The 20,390-nt window shown below is 53.0% G+C and overlaps 1 protein-coding gene across 3 annotated transcripts in view; it reads left to right on the forward strand.

The window, feature by feature from the left end:
- LOC146765897 (uncharacterized) overlaps positions 1-20,390 on the forward strand; it is a 66,112-nt gene that overhangs the window by 32,852 nt on the left and 12,870 nt on the right. The window contains exons 1-2 of one of the 3 annotated variants that reach the window (XM_085556421.1): positions 14,939-15,096; positions 19,621-19,812. The gene's annotated coding sequence lies outside the window, so the exon portion shown is untranslated. Of the gene's footprint in view, positions 1-14,938; positions 19,813-20,390 lie in introns of those variants that run through there. The other 2 variants (XM_085556420.1, XM_085556422.1) reach the window with 2 other exon arrangements.

Raw genomic sequence — 20,390 nt, forward strand, 5'->3', positions numbered from 1 at the left:
GGTTCACACCCAGCACAGCAGGGACAGCACCAGGGACAGCAGCTGAGGATGGCACCGACGGTGGCACTGGGAGGGCCTGGGGGATGGAGCCTGGCAGCTCTTATTGCTATAGCCAACAATCAGGAAGAACTGCAGGAAAGAAAACAAGAAAATAACCCAAATACCTTTGAAATATATACAATATTTTGAATTAATTTCCATTTCTCCCTTTTGTCATCCAATTATTCACATTCACTTGGTACCTCTTTTGGTATCTGGAAGTTATTTTGATTTTTTTTAAGTGTTTCACATCTTACACAATCCTCACAAGTCACTGCAGCCCAATCCTCAGTTCTGAAGACCCTTGAAAGCAGTTGGATCTTTTCCTGCTGCCAGGCTCAGGCTGTAGTGAGGATGAGTATCCAGCCAGATGGCCTGGAAATTTATTTAGCTAATTCCTTCAACAAATAAGGAATTTACTGATGAGTCAGAGGGACTGACATTGGTCAGGAAGACCCAAACTTAGTGAATAATTTCTGCTTCAAAATGTAGCTAAAGCACTGAAAAAGTTTAATTTTCTTTTGACAGTTAAATGGGACTTAGTTTAAAAAAGGACATTTTCATCTGCAGCTTATGCTACACAAAGGAGAGAAACGCTCTACAGAGCCTCAGAGCCCAGCGGCTCCTGCTTAGCCAGGCTGATCCCAAGCCAAGGGGCTGCTCCCATTTTTCCTTATTCCTGCTTTGGGCAGGGGGAGCCAGGGGGAACCTGGAGGCTCCAGCTTTGACTCAAGAGCCTCAGCTCGGGCACCTCTGCAATGGTCTGCAGAGGGGAATCAGCAGCTTCTCGCTGGGGCTCTCCTCAGGGCCAGGATTTACAGTCAGTTTATGCCATGTGTACTGTATGCAAGCTTCTTTTTCTCTTAGCTGCTATAAAAATTAAAGATTTAGCTATATACTGCAAAAGCTACTTCCAATTTTACGTAGCATTTCTCTCCTATGATCAGGGTGTAAATTCAGCTTTTTCATTATGTCTATAAATTACTCTATATCAACAGGGCAGCTACAGGTCACCCTCAGCAAGGTCAGATAAACCCATGTAACTTCTGGCTGTGCTCTAAACATTGAATTTCTCACACACTTTGGGACTACTTTGTGTCTCTCTCACTATGGAATGCAGCTGTTGGAAAGGGCTCCTCTAACAGCAATTTCTTCCTCCTGATTATTTACCAGAGGCTGCCCAGGGCAGCGGTGGAGTCACTATCCCAGGAATGAGTTAAAAAACATGCAGATGTGGTACATGAGGATGTGGGTTAGTGGTGGCTTGGCAGCACTGGGTTAGTGGCTGGACTTGATCCTCACAGAGGGCTTTTCCAACCAAAACAATTCTGTGATTCCATCCTTATCCTTCCTGTCCTCACAAATCTCATTTACTGTCATCATTGTGAAAAATAAAATTTTGTAGTGCAAATGGAAGCAAATATTTGATGTCACATGGAGCTTTCTTTGCATTAATTAGCAATTTACTGAATAAATATTGCTGTGCAAACCAACAATCAGTATCTTATAATTAAAAGCTTGTTCATGTTTATCTGCAATCTTTCCCCAAAGATAAAACCCTGTGAAAGCCACAGGCTACAGATGTTTCCAAAATGGGGAAGTGTCCATGTAAAGAAGCTCTTTGGGGTCCCTGAGCCGCTGGGCTCCGAGGGGCTGGCAGTGCCCAGCAGTTCCCAGCGGTGCCCAGTGGTGCCCAGCAGACCCAGCAGTGCCCAGCGGTGCCCAGAGGTGCCCAGCGGTGCCCAGCGGTGCCCAGAGGTGCCCAGCAGTGCCCAGCAGTGCCCAGCGGTGCCCAGCAGTGCCCAGCAGTGCCCAGCAGTGCCCAGCGGTGCCCAGCAGTGCCCAGCAGTGCCCAGCGGTGCCCAGCGGTGCCCAGCAGAGCCCAGCAGTGCCAGCCCCGGGCTGCCTCCAGCTCAGGACTTGCTGCAGCTCAGAGCCTGTAGAGAAGCAGCCCTGGCAGCTCCCCGAGAGGCTCCAGCACAGGAGCTGTCCCTGCCCTGGCACCCACAGCATGCCCCGTCCTCACCCCCTTCCCTCCCTGCTGCTCCAGGGAGCCAAAGCACAGAACCCTCACGTTCTGAGAAGTAACACCTATGAAAATAAACACCTGATCCAGACCCTTTTGTGTCTGACCCAGTGCCTGCTGCCAGAGCCCACAAAGATCTTTAGCCTCTAGATTTCCCATGGTCAAATAAAATAAGGTCTGAGTGGCACTGAATATCACTTTTGCATTACACACATTTTTCTCTCCATGGAGTGTCATAAGTGGATAAAGAACCTGATGTTGTGGGTACCTAAAGCCCAACACAGCTTCTGCTGAGGGACCTTCAGGGATAAGAGGCCAGTGTGCTGTTAAAGATTAAAACCCAGCGTCTGCTTTTATGCTTGAGAGTCCTTCGTGACTCCCCGGTGACATCACATCCATCTCAGTGTATTTGAAAAATGCATTTAAATGTCAAAACTAAAGTACCCAAACAAGGGCTCCTTAGCACACTAACTGTTAACACACTGCTGAGCCAAACACCTTCCCCAAGACGTATGGGGCCGGCTCTAGCCATAAAACATAGCACAAGTAACACACACAGTCCCAGAGGAAATAAACACTCTCCGCTCTAGTCTGACCTGCTTTTCCTCCCAAAACACACTTGAAGACATGTTGCACTGCAGGAGTGGGCACCAATTTGAAATGCCCGGGTACAGCACTGCACCTCCCGTGGCCGGGACACGTCCAGGCTGCGGGGCTGCTGCCAGGGCCAGGGGCTGTGGGCACGGCTCTGCCACGGCCACTCATGGGGTGTGCTTCACCCCTATTGAAATAAAACTGTTCACATCAATGAGCTCGGTAATTTACCTCAGACAGACCTAATCAGTGCAAGGTAAAAGAGAGGCAACTTTGCAAAATGTAAATGAACCTGACGCCAGAGACACAAGTAATGGGAATTCAATGGCAGCTGGTGCCAGAGCAGCAGAACCACGAGCTGTCCCTGATTCCAGCTGCTTGGAATGCAGAAAAGCTGGCAGAGGAATGAGCTGCTTCCTCTCTCCCTGCAAAGCTGTGGCAGCAGGATGCTGAGCCTGGCAGTGAGGGGCGGCTCTGCCCTGCCTGGGGCTCGCTGGTGCCCCAGACACCCCAGAACACGGGGTAACCAAGCTGCTGGGATTTACCTCCTCCCTGTGCAGGTCCCAGAGCCTCCGAAAGGGCAGCAGGAAACTGGCCCAGCCTGTCCAGCCCCAGAGAGGAAAGAGAAACTGCCCACAGCCGGTGGCTGCTGGAGAGGCAGGAGCAGTGGGAGGGCAGGGAGAGCTCCATGGACCCTCAAGCTCGGCCCCGTGTGCCGTGTGCTCCATTTTCCTGCAGGAGCAGAGCCAGCCCCTGGCCAGCCCCAGGCTTGGGGGGCTGCAGGGAGCAGCCAAGGGAAGGAACAAAATGCCCATCTGCTCAGGGAAGCCCAGTTTTCCTTGGGCAACGTGGGAGCGAAGCCAGGGCACGCAGTGCTCATATCACAGTGCTGGCACCACTGAGGCAGCAGCAGCTTTTCCAGAGAAGAGCAGTTAGGTCTTCATAATGGACTGCAACTTTCTAGAATAATTTAATTTTTTCCTACTGTTACGATGCCAGAATTTCAATCAGACAAAACCGTATAATGGATTTCTTTTGCTGGGCATGTTACATAAATTGCATATTCAAGTGCGATAAAATATTTGTAACAGACAGGTACTTTTCTAAATTGGGTCTGACAGTAAGCGATAGTGACTGGAATATTTATGTGATGGCACCTATGCAACGAGGCAAAATGCAGGCTGTGGGACTGGGAAGATGGCAGCAGGAATCCCACAGGGTTCCAGCTTTTCTGCCCGCTGCACCGTGCTCGGTGCCACGGGGAGCAGTGCCTGGGTCCGTGGTGCAGGGAGGCCTCCAGCAGAGACCCAGACAGGCTCTCCCTCCTTCCTCCCTCCTCCTCCTCCTCCTCCCCAGGGCCGGTGCTGCTGGCCCCTGGCTGCTGAGGGGGCACAGAGGGGACCCGGCTGCCCTGGGGCAAGAGGGCTCTGGGGATGCTCCTCGTCCAGGGCAGCTGCTCCCAGCTCTCACCCAAATCTTGCTCTGTAGCCAGAGCCTCCCTGAACTCAGAACTCATTTTGGTAACGTTTCCTTGACAATCGCATTTGGCAGGACTATACTTCGCTATTTACAATTAAAATATTGTATTGATACAAATAGGCTTTGGCAGGCGCTTCAAGAGGTTTTTAATTGAATGATTATTGTATTAAATAACTGGTTTTAATGGAGCATGAACTTGTTTAAATTATGACTGTAGAGCTACTGAAGGTCCAGCAAACTTCCCAGGTATTTCCAGCTTTTCACAAATAAATATCTCTTGTCAGCAAAAGAATTTCCTGGCTGGTCATGGGCAGAGGCAAGGTAGAAGCTGCCAGTCCTGGGCCGAGCTCTGGAGCTGTGGCTGGCAGTTTCTCAGGCTGCTGGGGCAGCGCACCGGGCACTGCCCAGGGCACACGTGCTGCTCCTGCAGTGCAAGAATGGGCTGGCAGGAGGGTGAGGGCAGGGAAAGCTGGGCTCCCTTAGCCCTGGGCACAGGGCAGCTGCAGCACAGCTCCGAGCACCTCAGCATAGCACTGAGCACCTCAGCACGCCCCGACCCCAGCCTCGTGGGCTTTGGCTCCTGCCAGGACATCTCCAGCCTGTCATGGAAACCTGTGTGGCACAGGCACCTCTGTCTGCCTCCCTCCAGCAGCAGCTCACGTCACTTTGCATTACACACCAACTGCAGCAGCAAACGTGAAGATGAACCCTCTGAAAAAGGCTTGCACAGCTCTTCAGCACGGGCAGGATTAATCACAAATAATAATTACCTTACCAAGAGATGCCTTCGGCAGCTCAGCCTGGCCTCTCAGCTCGTGGGCAAGCAGGACCTGTCTAGCCTGGGGGGAGCAGCAGGCACAGTGCATCCCAGCATGAACCCCCCTCTCCCCACTCCCCCACTCCCTCCTCCATTTATTAAATCATCACTCACAACAGTTCTGGATCTCATCATTTATCAGATCAGAAAAGCAGCACCAGCCAGCAAAGCCCAGCCCTGTGCAGTGCCCAGCACCCATTTAACCTCCTGCTCCCACTCACAGCAGCACCTTTGCTGCCTCAGGACAAAAAGCTGCCTGGCCCTGGGGTCACCACGGAGCCAGCACCAGCCTGCTGCGTGCCAGGGAGGCTCCCAGCTGCTGCAGCCACATGACAGCAACGGGCACTATTGGTTTATTGCCTCCATTAGGGCTCCAATAACTTAACAACAGATCAATAAACCATTATTAGCCTCCAGCCTTGAAAACCCAGTCACCCCAGACCCACGCAGCTCTGCCAAGCTGGCAGTTTGTCACCGGGAGGAGCCAAGCCAGCAGGCAGCTGGGCCACCAGGGCATGGCTTCCCCAGACCACACAGCAGCCTCTGCTGAGCCCCGTCACATCAAAGCCACTATTGCTCCTTCAGCTTTGAAACACCTGCACGCCTCTCACTGCAAGAGAGAATTTCCAATTTGAACTGCTAATGATTTACTTTGCTAAAATTAATTCAGCAATTTTCCATAAATTATATGCGGCTCAATAATAAAAAATATTTCTACGTTTGGAAGCTTTCCATTACTGGTCCCGCTCCTCTGCAGAATAAAACCGTTTTTTAGAAACAGAACTATCTGAAAGTATTTTCTAAGAAGTGATATTGAATTGATACATTAGAGGAGAAAGTTGGGCTCCTTTTGTAAGAATCATACATTTCACAATAGTCTGAACAAAGGAAGTTGTCTCTGAATGCCGTAATTTAGTCCTGAAAAAGTGACAAACAAATAATTCCAACTAAACTAGAGAAAGAAAAGTAGCGACTTTTAATTATATAATCTTTTTTGATGAATTTATTTCTGACAGTTTTATAGGCTGACAAGAGAAAGTGTTTTATATGCAAAAAACATTATTCACTCTCAGCTGTTAAAGCATAAAAATTGTCAAATGATTTTAATACAGTTTTAAGTTTAATGTTTCTTGTCAGAAAAAAAGTCCACAGCAATTACTGAGTCACATGGCCCTTAATTCTTTGTTTCTGACAGCGAAAACAATAAAATATGGTTTTGCCTAAACATTTTACTGTACAGATTTATGAGGTTTAAAAGACAGATGTTTTTCTTATTTCTTTGCTTTGAAGGAAGTAGACTTTGAGGCATTTCCAGCATGAGAGGTCCTCCTTAACCTGGTGGGCGAGGGGGCTCACGTGTCTGTGGGCACACCTGGGGCTGCCGTGCAGGCAGCTGCCCCTGTGCCAGCCTGGCACCTGGGAAGGGCCTTGGTGAAAGAAAAGCTGCTGCATTCCTAGCAGGGAGCACCACTTATTTCCCCCAAACCTGTGCCCTTCAACAGCACACAGAAATGTAAATCTGTCCCCAGTCCATTGAGAATTCAAGTGTTTTTCAAGGAGATAGAGGACGACATGAAAATCCAGCGTCTCTGCTCTGCCAGGGCTGAGATGCTCTGGCATTTAAAGGGCTCGGAGATGCTCTGCAGCACCAGAGCTGGAATGCAGAGGAGAGGCAGGCAGGGCACAGCAGTTTGCCTGCACTAAAGCATTGCCATCCCTCGGGTGTGCCACGCCCTGGGCTGCAGCTGGCGAGGGCAGGGCAGCGGCCAAGGTGCCACCGGCGCTGTGCCGCTGTCCCCAGGCCGTGGCTCCTGCCTGCAGGAGGGCTGGTGCCCAAAGGGGCACGGCACGGCCTGAGAGGGCTGGGAAATGCCACATAACTGATGATTTTTAATATCAGAATAATGAAACCAAGCTGAGAAATATTAATCTTTTTAAAAATGTAAAGAACCAGGGCTCTGTTTCCATGGCAAACCACATCCTGCACAATATCTATCACCTGGGGATTACGGTGGCATGGTAAATAGAGGGGTAAATACAGGAGAGAGGCACGGCTCTGCTCTCGGCAGATACAAGCCGTGCTGCCAGCACAAAAGCAGAATGGCATTTGCTAGATCAGCCTCCTCAAAGCATCCATGCATCCATTCTATGCTTTTTCCTGCGTTTTCCATGCAGGTTTCCCCTGCCTCTGGGCTGTGCCCCGAGGCACCCCTAAATCCCCAGGTCAGCTGCAGACCCAGCACCCCTCTGCAGCAAGCAGGCTGGTCCACCACAGCCACTGGTTTGTGTCAGAGCACAGGTTGTTTAGATCTGTTTTTCATGTCCTCATACCCTCCCTATCCAAGCAGAAAGCAAAAATCCTGCCCAAACCCCTCCCAACTTCCAGGAGTTTGCAAACCCCTGCTATAAATAGACCTCTAATAGGAGCTGTAATAGGATACAATTTATTTCCAGATCTGATGGGCTGACCTTCATCATCACTCGAGGCTCTACTTGTCATGAATTATGGGCAATTCACTCACTAGTGGAAATAAATTGTATTACCAGTGCTCAGTATCATGTCCTCCGCACAGCACACGGGGGTGGCAGCTCCTCCCTGGACCAGCCTCCCCCAGAGCCCCTCGCTGGGGAGCCCTGCAGGGCTGGGCAGGGACCCGGAGCTGCGTTTGGGAGGTGCCCACGAGGGGCAGAGCAGCAGCTGCTGCCATGCCAGCGGGCCGAGGTGACATATCACAGACCCGTGTCACCAGCAGGGACACGTCCGAGCCCGCTGGGCTGCACAGTCACTGTGCCCACAGCCCTGCACGGTCACTGTGCCCACACCTGCACGGTCACTGTGCCCACAGCCCTGCATGGTCACTGTGCCCACAGCCCTGCACGGTAACAGTGCCCACAGCCCTGCACGGTAACAGCGCCCACAGCCCTGCACGGTAACAGTGACCACAGCCCTGAAAGGTCAAAGTGCCCACAGCCCTGCATGGTCACTGTGCCCACACCTGCACGGTCACAGTGACCACAGCCCTGAAAGGTCACTGTGCCACACCCCTGAAAGGTCACTGTGCCCACACCTGTGGCCAGGGCTGTGCCGGGGCTGTGCCGGGGCTGTGCCCGGGGCTGGGGCTGTGCCTGGGGCTCTGCCCAGTCGGGCTGTGCCCGGGCTGGGGCTGTGCCCAGGGCTGTGCCTGGGCTGGGGCTGCCCTGTGCCGCTCCAGCCCAGCCCCGGGGCAGTGCTGTGCTCACCCACGCACACACAGTGAAGCGTTTCTTGAGCTGGGCACTGATGAGCTCCTGCTCAGCTCACATCAGAGATGAGCTCGTGGTCCGTGTTACACAAGGAACACATCAGGCAGGGATTCATTATTTCACAGTAAAACATGTGTACCTGGAATTCTCCTTAAAAAAACGTGAACAAGCAGCTGAGACTTGCTGAAAATCTCACTCTTCCCCACTCCCTTTTTCCTCCATGCATCCTTGTCCCTGCCTACATCACAAAAGTACACTAATGGCAACAGTCTGTATCAGAGTTTATCAACAATTCATCAAGGCCCAGTAAAACCAGTGGTCACACAGAAGATAAATTATAATCCATGGCATCAAAGAATAAGCCACCCATTAACACACAGGCCCTGACAGGATGTGGAGACTTGAGGTAAGTTTTATTTGTTTCAAAAGTTGCTCCAACATGCAAACAACAGTCACCTTTTAGACTAACATTCTTGTACAACCTAGTTCAAGCTTATACAAGAGTCAAATTCCAGGTAAGACCAACTTGCCATTTTGTTAGGAGATTGAGATTTTTCCACACTGGTTTTTCCACAGCACAGAGAGCAGCAGCAAAGCCATGCCAGTGAAATGGCCCAGGGCAGCTCTAACGCTGAGTCCCCCTGCTCAGCCCAGCCTGGGAGTGTGGGTGACCTGAGCGAGGGGTGCTGCTGCCCCGTCAGGGGAAGGGATCCCTGGAGCCCTGAGCAGCCAGGCCGTGCCCCCAGAGCCGCGTGGGCAGCCTGTGTGGGGATTCTGATTCTGCTGGTCCTCATCAAACAGAACCAGGGGTCCCCGCGCCCTTTCCTGGGGTTCTGCACCTGCTCTGTGGCACACAGGTGGCTTTCTAGGAAAAGGATGTTGATGTGGGGACTGCAGAGATAAGCAGGAGGCTCTGAGGATCTCCTGGGCACCCATGCTGAGGCCAGGGGGGACACAAAGGACATTGCAGGCAGATTCATTTCCAAATGCTCCACGTTCTCCTAGGAGCTGCTGTGGCCATGCTGGGTGATAGTGCGCCTGTTCCCATGCCAAACAGGCAAAATCCCCAGGTCTTTGTTGCAAAAATCTCCCTTTGTTTGGGATGATTTAAATAGAGTGGAATGAATTAAAAGAGTAAACGGTTTATTGTTAATAATAGATGATTATTGTTCATAAATCAAAAATGTATCACAATTATTTTTGCAGAAAGCTCCTTACCCAATATGTGTTTTTCAAGCAGGAAGATAGTACCAGGGTATTTCTCCTGTTTTCCCAGCTGCAGATGCACAGCGAATCCTAATTAAAACCTTTAAGTCTTATTCCATTTACAACAAGGAGTGTATCATTTTTCTTTTAGCTTTTTTTAATACAGGGTCTCAATGCCCATTACAAAAAATTCCAATGCATCTTTGAAGTTAGCAGCTAATTATATTTCTCCAAGTTATATATCTGGAGTTCTAGATGGGGAAAAGGCAATTACTTTTTCTCTCATTTAGCATAACAATCTCTGAAGCTTTACTGGCGCTCCAGTGAGTCGTGCTATAGATCAGAGGCCGGGCTGGGAAGAGGAGTTTGGGGGGAAGGCAGGGTGCTTGCTCAGGGCTGCGGGCTCTGTCCCTTGTCAGCGCTCTCCCCAGCAGGACACTCGCTAATTGTGTGCAGAAGGAGCGCGGTGCCTTTGCCGGGGAGGGCACTCGGCACGTTCATTGCCGGGCACTGGGCACTGCCCGTGCTGCTGGGCAAGGGTCTACCAGCCTTTCCCCGAGTTCAGAGCTGGGCTGCGAGCGTTTGTGCGGGGCTGAGAATCGCTGCACGACTCCTCGCAGGCAGAACCCGGCTGGTGCAGCCCCTTTGCTCCCGTGCCGCCTTGCCCAGGTGCTGTTGGCAGCGCTGCTGGCACCTGTGAGCCCCTGCCAGGCTGCAGGAGCTGGGATGGCATTGCTGGGATGGGATTGCTGGGATGGCATTGGTGGGATGGCATTGCTGGGATGGCATTGCTGGGATGGGATTCTCTGTGCTCTGCAGGGAAAAATTCCCCCTCTGGCTCTGTCCGTCTGGCAGAGCAGGGGCAGTGGGATGGTGGCTGGGCAGCCCTGGGGCACAGGGCTGGGGGAGGCCCCATTTGAGTGGCAGTGACACTGGGCAGCCCCTGTAGGGCAGCTGGTGGACTGCTGGCCAAGGGAGCCTTGACCTTTGTGGGTGAATTGCTCTGAGCTTCATTTTAACGCTCCTCAGCCACCTTTTCTGAAGGATCTATTATGCTTGGAGAATCTTGCCTCTTTCTCTGAACTTTAAAATGCTTCCAGAATTGGGTCTGGAATTTGTGCATAAGCCCAGAGATGTGTGTTTGGCCAAGCTGTGGTACCCTAATTGTCCCTGCATGACAAGGAGTTTTTTATGTTTCCTGCTCATCAAGGCTGCACCTGTAATTATGTGAGGAAAACAAACCAAAACAAAACACCAAAACCAAAACAAACAACCCCCCCAGAAAAAATTCATTCCCTTGCACAAGCTGGAATGGGGACAGCCCAAAGCTGGTTCCCAGCTGGTTCCCAGCTCAGTGCCATATTTCTACCCCAGGTTGGGTATCACCACAGTGCTGCACACCAGCAGACAGCCCACCCACTCTCCCTGCAGCTGATTTACTCCTCCTGCTCCTGGATGTGTTTTGTTGCTGAGGCAGTCCTAGAGCACTGACAGCTTTCCCAGAGCTGTGTGTGACACTGACACCAGAGGTGTTCTTAGAAGCAAAAGGATGGAAAAGCCTTCAAATGAAAGGAGCTGAAATCGGTGCAGATAGCTCTGCTGGTGTTGGGATTGCTTTGATTTCCTGCAAACTCTCAGCATCTTTGCAAACCGGAGGAATGCTGCTGGCCACTGGCTTTCCCTGCCACGGGGTCCACGGGCTGGTTCAGCCCGTTCCCTGCTGGGATCTTGGTGCCAAGGCACCCTGGCAGGGCCGTGCCCACGCTGGCAGCGCTCCGGAGCCGCTCGGTGCCCAGCTCTGTGCCAGGACTGGGGATGAGCCCTGGGCCATGGGGCCGGGCACTGCAGTGCCCAGCCCTGCCATGGTCAGGGAGAGCGGGCAGTCGGTCCCCTGGCACCCTGAGCCCATCGGGGCCATGGTGCCCAGGCCTGCTGCAGTCAGTGAGAGCAGGGCAGTCACTCCCCTGGCACCCTGAGCCCATCGGGGCCGTGGTGCCCAGGCCTGCTGCAGTCAGTGAGAGCAGGGCAGTCACTCCCCTGGCACCCTGAGCCCATCGGGGCCATGGTGCCCAGGCCTGCTGCAGTCAGTGAGAGCAGGGCAGTCGCTCCCCTGGCACCCTGAGCCCGTTGGCCCCGGTGCCCAGTGCAGGGCAGGGAGCAGCACAGCCCCGGCTCGGAGCTGCTGAGACGCTGCTACCGGGGAAGGGAACCTGTGCGAAATTAAATTCTCCACTTGGCTGGGCCGGGTGACTTGGCTTTGCTCTGCTGACTTGTTCCTTCATTATTTTTTTGGCCGATAACTGACTGCAAGCTTGTCTTGTCTGTTTAATACCAGCACGGCAGCTCCAGGAGAGGCTCAAGCTTGTCAGTCTCGGCATTGCTCTCCCCACTTCATTTGCTCCATGGACAGGAGGGGAAAAGCCTCGAGGCAGAGCTGGGCAGCTGGGATGGAGAGCTGCTCTGCAGGCTGGCTGCAGCTCCCTGGGCAGGGCAGGCTGGGCACAGGGAGACCTGCCCCTTTCCAGGGGACCATGGCACTTGGATGGGGCCAGGCAAGCTAAGGACAGTAATTATTAAGATTAATCTCTCCCTCACACCTTGGAGCACGCTGAGGAAATCTCCAGGCAGCCTTGCAGCCAGGTTTGCAATGGACTTGGCTGTTCTTGCCCCGTGCACCTGTGGCTGCAGGGGACAGAAGAGGTTCTGCCGTTTCCAAAGGGTTCCTCCCTGTGCCCATGCTGCCCTACAGGGAATAATGCATTCAGGGGAGCTCAGGGGCCCTGAGCCACATGCCCAGGAAGGTGCAGCCACACCTATCCTGGTGTTTTTGCAGCAGGGACACAAGAGGGATCACCCCAGTCCCCCAAGACAGCTCTTGCCTGGAGGACAGGCTGCCTGCACTCAGCTGCAGAGCCAGGGCAGCTCAGTCCTTGGAGTAAGGCTTAGCAAACACAGTTGGTTTTTGTTTAATTAACAGCAAGCAGAGAATTTAAAGACTGGGTTTTCTCCAACCTGTGATAAATTAACCTCCTTCTTGCTCAGAAGGACAGGAATGCTCCAGATCAATGATCTTCCTGATGCCTGGCTTCTTCTCCTCCAGAGGGAGCAAGGGACAGAGAGCAGCAGCCCCTGCCCCTGCTGCTGCCTTTGGGGCAGCGAGTGGAGTGGCTGTGGGTAATGATGATGAATGGCATGATTAAAGCTGCAGCTCAGACCTACAGCTGGAATTTCAGACCCTGTTCACAGAATAATCCAGCTCCTGCTGCGCAATTTGGGGGCACTTAGAGTGCAGCTGGAGACAGTGGGGTGCTCCCGACAGACAGACAGACAGACACACAGACAGACACACAGACAGACAGACAGACACCCAGACTCTCGCTGGGTTCAAGGCACCAGAGGGCTCCTGGCCCCTTGTCAGGCTCGGTGCAGAGCTACTCCCAGTGTGGCTGTGGCCATGCCAAGGGCTGCCAGCATCCCTTGACAGCCACCAGAGGATATGTGGGCACCCATGGGTGGCATGTCCCAGAGCAGGGACTGCTGGATGGTTGCTTTTGTCCCTGTGGATCCTGGGCAGAAAATAAGTCCTCGGGGGTTTTTTGTGATTTTTTGTTTGTTTGTTTTGTTTGTTTGTTTTGTTTTGTTTTGTTTTTAATTTGTGCATTTAATAAAAACTGGTAGATTTATAAATTTATCAGAAATTACAGATAGGCACAACATCTGCAGCTCTGCCTGAGCAATGCTGGACCTCGGCTGCAGTTTTTGCTTCTCTAAACTCCTTCTTTAAATGTATTTTTATACAGCAGTGTTGACCTTTTCTGCCAGCCCCTGTGGAGCGAGGTTGTATCTTGTGTAAAAGTCATATCAAATGGGCCACAAAAAATCACTCTTGCCTGATTAAAATGAATAGTCTAGACAACGTTGCATTTTCCTTCTGTGTCGTTAGCTTTGTGTGAGAGCTTGCAGCAATCAGGGCTTTTATGGGAGAAACACAGCTACAGGTACAGTGAGCTGCCTTAGCGGATACTAATTACAATCCCTGTAAGGATTGATTTGCAAAGAAAATTTCTATTGCCTCAAGGACAAATGTTTGTGCAAATCATATTATTGTGTATGAGAAATTGGTAACACTTTATGAAATGGTTCATTTATAAATACTTTACTATTTATTAAATTAAATGGTCTTATAACAATCCTTTTGCTAAGTTAAAATATCATAAATGTTCTGGTTTTGCATTATTTCTGTGCTATAAAGCTGGCTGTTAGGGCTTGGTTGGCGTCACCTGTTACTGTTGCTGCAGTTTGTAAAATCCCATGCCTGACACTGTGCCCACACGCAGCGCTGGTGTCAGAGCAGCAGCTGCCCTGAGCATCTCCTCTCCCCTTCTTCATTTGGACCTGAAATTCTAGAACAGCATCATTTTGAAGTTGCCTGTTTCCTCGAGTGTGGGGTTTGACTGTGGCAAGTAACACAAACCGTCCTCGTCGCGTGTTTGGCTCGTGGCACAAGAATTGGGTGCTCAGCCCTCACCTGTGGTACCAGCAGGTCCCTGATCCACCTCACAGGAGGTGCAGCTGCTGTGTGGAGGAGGATGAGGGTCCTGCATCCCCACATCTGGACCTTTCCAGAGCAGGGGGAAGTATTCTGTGCTGCCTCCAAAGCTCTGGGCCCCTCAGACACGGTTCTTGTGGACAAGCCAGCAGTACACCCAGGTCAGGGGCTGCACTTCGCTGCTGGTTCCGATCTTTGAGGGCCCAGGGTTCAAGAGCTGCTCTCCCGTTCCTCTCTGGGAGCACTGGTTGCAGTCCCACGGTGCCATCCCGGCTGCCCACGCCTCGCTCTCGGCGACTGCTCCAGTCCCGGTGCGCTCTGGCCGGGGCAGCTGGGAGGGGAAGGGGCGCTGCCCTGCACACCGGGGGTGTGAGGGGGTGAGAGGCAGCGGTGCTCAGCCTGGGTGCTGCCTGCGCCCGGGGAGATGGGCAGGAGCAGCGGTCACACCAAATGTGATCAATAATCAAATACCTGTTTGCTACCGGTCCTGCACGACCCTGGTGCTGCGCCAGCGCTCCCAGGCTGGCCGGGCTCATCCCCGCTTGGAGAAGTTGCCCTTGCCTTCCAAAATGCTTGTCTGCCCTGGAAAACAAGCAGACAAGACATCTTTACTGAGCGAGGAATTTCTCTGGAATGTCGAACCGGTAATTGATGCTCGGCTGCCCCAGCAAAGCCCATCAGTGGCGGCGTTTGTGACGGGAGCGGAGGCAGCTCCGAGGGGCAGCCCCGCGCCCCAGCGCCCGCTGCCCTCGGAGGCGGCGGCCGTGGGGAGGCTCGGCTTCCCCCGATCCCCAGAGCCCAATCCTTCCCTTCCCTTCCCTTCCCTTCCCTTCCCTTCCCTTCCCTTCCCTTCCCTTCCCTTCCCTTCCCTTCCCTTCCCTTCCCTTCCCTTCCCTTCCCTTCCCTTCCCTTCCCTTCCCTTCCCTTCCCTTCCCTTCCCTTCCCTTCCCTTCCCTTCCCTTCCCTTCCCTTCCCTTCCCTTCCCTTCCCTTCCCTTCCCTTCCCTTCCCTTCCCTTCCCTTCCCTTCCCTTCCCTCGGCCGCCTCTGCCGCTGCTGTGGCAATATTTCCTCCCCCATCGCGGTAATCACGCAATGGTCTCTGAGAACAGCAGGAGAAGCTGTGCCTGGTAGATGCATAAAAGGTAAGATGAACTACATGTCATAAAACTTTTAAAAGTTCCTTTTTTGTGTTTGTGCGGGGGTTATTTTATATGGCTTTTGATATGAAGCTAAAATTGCACATCAAAAAGGATAATGCATCTTTAAGCTGTTACAATGACTTCTAAATTTTTCATTTAATGTCAGTGAGGAAAAAACCCCTCAGCTGGCTGAGTTACGTTGGTGAGATGGCTGTTTCATTCCATAAAGTGTCTGCAGTGGATTTGAACAGTAGGAAATCCAAGGGTGATAAATAGCTATTTCTAAGTAAATTTCATGCAATTGCCCTTTGGTTAAAGTCTTTCCTCTCAGCACTTTCCTGTGCACATAGCCCAACTAATAATATTCAGGAGCAAGTGCTTTCCAGTGTGACAACTGATTGCACTTTGAAGCAGTAAATGGCTGATTTCATAATTGGTATAATTTTTCACAAGTACCTGAATGTCATATACAGAAAGAATAAGCAACCTGGACTTAATACCGGAGCTTTTTCAATTCTCCTAAAAATCAATAATGTATTAAACCCCTCTAACTGATTAAAATAATGTGAACCCTGAGTAGGTTTTGTGAGGAAGGCAGGTTTCTCCAAGGGTGGCAGATTTATGGCAAAAGGGTTAATACATGGGGAGAACAGGGATACGTTACAGATGGAGTCCGTTTTCCTAATTAAACTTTTATCAAGATTTTCCCGGTTTGAATTGTTTCACTTAGCATGATGGGAAGGAGCATTTCCTTTGGTGTTCAGGGCACTACTGCCGTTCCTGCAACACCGAGATTTCCGTCCTCGTGGCAGGGGTGAAGATTAGGAGAAGACAAACGGGATCCATTGTGAGAAGAGCACGCTGGAGGGTCCTGCTGCCTGGGCACGAGGGGTGCGGGGATTTCGGGGTGAGCTGCCCTGGGGCGGCACGGGCCATGCCAGCACCCGGGCACAGGCCAGCCTGGGGACCAGGCTGCCGTGCCCGGGGGTGGGGGCACCCTCGTGCCCAGGGGCCCCTCTGCATGGAAAGTTCAGGCAGCACCACGGAGAGCTGGATGTGGCTGCAGACACAGAAGACAGAGCCTCTCCGCAGGACGCCAGCGGGAGGGGTTTTTCCGCCCAGGATCTCATGATTTCTTGAAATCCTTTCATGCTATTGTGGAAAAACATCTGAGGATCTTTTGAGAGAATATTTCTAAAGCTAAAGCACAGGTGCAGGCAGGGATGTGCAGGTGGCCCGGGCACAGGTGGGGACGAGGGTGTGGGGGCAGGTGAGGGCAGCGGGCACCTGGCACCTGGCTGGGTGCAGCAGCAGCCACCAGCCCTTGCTGGCAGCCCCAGTGTGGGCACAGCCGGCGCCGGGGGCTCGGAGCAGGGGGCTGTGCATGAACCCTCGAGGGAAGATTGAGAAGCAAGATCACTCATGTTAAAGTCTGGGCAAGCTGCTGGAGCCCAGAATCGTGCCAGTCCCCAGCACCATGGGCATCCCCAGGCCTGGCGAGGTGGCACCTCACTGCCAGACCTGACCCGGCATTTCCCCAGGGAGAGTGCCCTCCTGCCCAGGGTATCACAGGTAGGTGGATGGAGGAATCTATTTAAACTTCTCTCCAAGATCATGATCAGACATCTTAAGTTCTGCATTATTCACGTTTGTCTGTTGTTTCTAACTCATTTCCTATTTTCCAGCTGAGGGACTCTGCCAGAAGCACTCTTTGCCAGAGATTAAAACAATTTAGGAAGCAGACACCCAATTCCTTTCTTTGGATAGTAGGCAAATTGGATATCTGTGAGAAGCAAGCAAATTTTATTATCAACAGATAGTTTGCTACTTAACTACCCTTAATAATCCCCCGGTGTCTGCAGGTGTTAGCGAGTTGTCCTGAGCCACAAGGCACACGTGGAACGTGCCCTGCCGTGGCACCGTGCCCAGCCTGTGCCTGTCCCTGCAGGACCCTGGCAGCCTGGGAGGGCAGCGAGGGGAGCAGCAGAGAGCTGGAAAGGAAAGGAACGTGCTGCAGGAGGAAAAGCCCGATGCAAGGAGCTCAGTGGGAGCTCTGGCTCCATGGCCTGTGCTCTGCCCATCTCCAGGTTCACACTGGGGCTGTGGGACACAGGAAATCACACTGATGTCATTGGCCGTGGCTCTCCTCGGTTCCTATCAAAATAGCTGCTTTAGATGTAATTATCAGTGATTTGGGAAAACGCACCATCAGATGTGTAAGTTTATGGGCTGATGGATGCACAGGGCAGATCACAGTGGCTGGGCCATGGGATAACCAAACTGGAGCCATTTCTCAGCTTGCCAAGCAGGTTCCCAGGGGTGGCTTTTGGTACCTGGCAGTCTCTCAGGTGCTTTCCCTAGAGGTCACCTGGGCCCTGGGACTTCCTCCCTTGGAAGAGGCACATCCTGCCTTGCCCAGCGTGCTTGGGGCGGTGCAGGAAGTTCTGCAGGAGTCCAGGGAGACAAAGGGGATGGCTCTCAAAATTATACAAGGATCCAAAAAAAAAAAAAATCATGGAGTCATTCATCAGGATTGCTGTAGTTCTTGACCACATAGTCAATGATTTATTTAATCTTAATATATTCCACAAAGAGTCCCCATATTTCCATAAATATGTCATATCTACCTAATACATAGTAATGAACCTGCTCCAAGGGTAAATAAATAAGATCTAAGCTCAGAAAGCCAATGTTTATCAAAGGGAGATATAGAGATATTGAGTCCTTTAAAGTACCATTCTTCACAGCAATCACAACCAAGTTTGGCAATTTATCAGGCGATCGAGTCAATTAGAAATCCCGGGGCCCGGGAGGTGCAGCGGGGCCGGGACACACGAGGGGCGTGGGCTGGCCAGGGCACACCGTGAGGTGACACACCGTGAGGTGCCACACCGTGAGGTGCCACTCCTGCCCTCCACGAGCTGCCAGCAGCCCACAGGATGGATCCAGAGAGACCTGTGGGCTCAGTGGGCTGGAAAAACCCTCTAAGATCATCCAGCCCGACCCAGCACCACCAAGGCCGCCACCAACCCCTGTCCCCAAGTGCCACATCAGCACAGCCTTAAATCCTGCCAGGGCAGGGATGCCAGCCTGCCCTGGGCAGCCTCTGCCATGCCTGACCACCCTTTCCCTGGAGAAATCGTTCAGTCTAAAGCTCCCTGGCACAACCTGAGGCTGTCTCCTCTTGTCCTGTCCCTGTCCCGGGGAGCAGAGCCAACCCTGAGCTGGCAGGAGCCACGAGGGGCCCCGGAGCCTCCTGCTCTGGGGCTGAGCCCCCTCGGCCCCTCGCGGGCTCCATTCCCTGCCCAGCCCCCTGCCTGGCTCTGCACACACGGTGGTCTCCTTCACAGCTGCTCGCAGCGAGGGGTTTCACTAGAGGCACCTTAGATTTCACATCTAGAAGAATTTGCTGATTGTTGTTTTGAGAATTATCTACTATGAAAAAAAACCTCTGAAATAGTTTTAAGCAGAAATTTTGACTTGAACTGTTTTAATTTATCTTATTCCATTTTTCCATGGAGTTACATACAGCTGTGCATAACATGATGTAATATGCTAATGTAAATATTTTCTTTAAAATGCATTGAAAATACCTAAAAATGTGTCTGCAAAGGGAAATAACTAATTTTTATAGGTTGCACATTCTAAATCTTATTTTCTATAGCAAAGTACTTCATGCCTTTTTACAATTAGTTTGACGAAGTCAATAATAATAGAATATTCTGATTATGTCAATATGACATGTAATATTATGCACTTCTCTACTATTATGCATATTATGACATGACTTGACATGATATGACAGGTCACATTTTGCACTACTACTGATGTCATAAAATAATGTAAAAGTAATGAAAACAAATTTTGAAATGAAAAAAATGTAAAAGGAATTAATGACTTTTCCTAAGAGGAATTCCAAAGCAAATCTTTTTCCTTCACATTGCTAAGTTTGCTTCGTTGGGTTGCTCCACTCTTCCCCAGGTCAAAGCTTTCATCCCCATCCTCAGCTCTGCTGCCGGCTCGTTGCTTTGTTCCCGCACAGCAGCAGGCTGGTGCCGGAGCCTCGCAGGGGCAGCGTGGCAGCAGCACCCACAGAAACCGGGGGACGTGCCCGGCACCCCTGGGACCGCCCGGTGACAAGGACAGGGCTGGCACGGGCCTGGCGCGGGCTGCGCTTGTGGGCGCTGCTGCGGAGAGCGGAGCCGATCCCGCCCCGTGTCTGCGGGGTAATTCCCAGCTCCAGGGGCACGGAGGGTTTGGGAATCGCGGACAGCGGCTGCTGGAGGCCCGGGTGCCTCTGAGCCCGAGCCTGCCGTGCCGCGGCCGCCGCAGCAGCAGAGGCGCGGGGTCCCCACGCAAATCACGGGGAAACGCGGCGGTACCGGCAGGGCAGGGACTCCGTGGCCGGCAGAGCAAAGCAGGAATCCAGCACGGGCGCTGGGCACTGCCGGCTGCGCCCGAGATTCTCCCACAGCGCCTGGCATTCGGTTCATTTTTAATGAAACGCTTTTTGCTACAATCCTACAGCAGCCCCAAATGGTGGCAGGCAAGAGGACGCCAGGTGGAAGCTCTGCTCCCTCCTGCCTGCTCCCCGAGCGAGTCCCCCGCCAGCGAAGCCCCGCCGGCCGCGGGAGCAGCGGGGACGGGCCGGGACCCGGCCGGCGGCGGGGGCACGGACCAGAGCGGGCAGCTGGTGTGGCACGGGGAAGGGGCACCGGGGTGAGCCGGGGCACGGGGGTGAGCCCTGGCACGGGGGTGAGCCCTGGCACGAGGATGAACCGGGCAGGACAGCGGGAAGGGGCACCGGGGTGAGCCGGGGCACGGGGGTGAGCCGGGGCACGGGGGTGAGCCCTGGCACGGGGATGAACCGGGCAGGACAGCGGGAAGGGGCACCGGGGTGAGCCGGGGCACGGGGGTGAGCCCTGGCACGGGGATGAACCGGGCAGGACAGCGGGAAGGGGCACCGGGGTGAGCCGGGGCACGGGGGTGAGCCCTGGCACGGGGATGAACCGGGCAGGACAGCGGGAAGGGGCACGGGGGGAGCCGGGCAGGACACCTCAGGATGAGCCGGGCAGGGCAGCCCGGTGTCTGGACCTGTGCCCTCTGCGGTGCCACAGCCGGGCGGGGGTCGGGCAGACGCCGAGGGGTGCTGGTGGCACTCTGCCTTACAAAGCTGGCATCCCTGCCCTGGGCTCGGCTGCCACGCTCCGGGACAGCCATGCGAGACTTACTGGTGGGTGCCAGGCCTGTGGGATGGCCCAGACTGGCAGCACTGGGGGCACTGGGGAGGCAGCGTG

This window comes from Lonchura striata, chromosome 17, assembly GCF_050655825.1.
Source record: "Lonchura striata isolate lonStrDom1 chromosome 17, ASM5065582v1, whole genome shotgun sequence".
Lineage (NCBI taxonomy): Eukaryota > Metazoa > Chordata > Aves > Passeriformes > Estrildidae > Lonchura > Lonchura striata.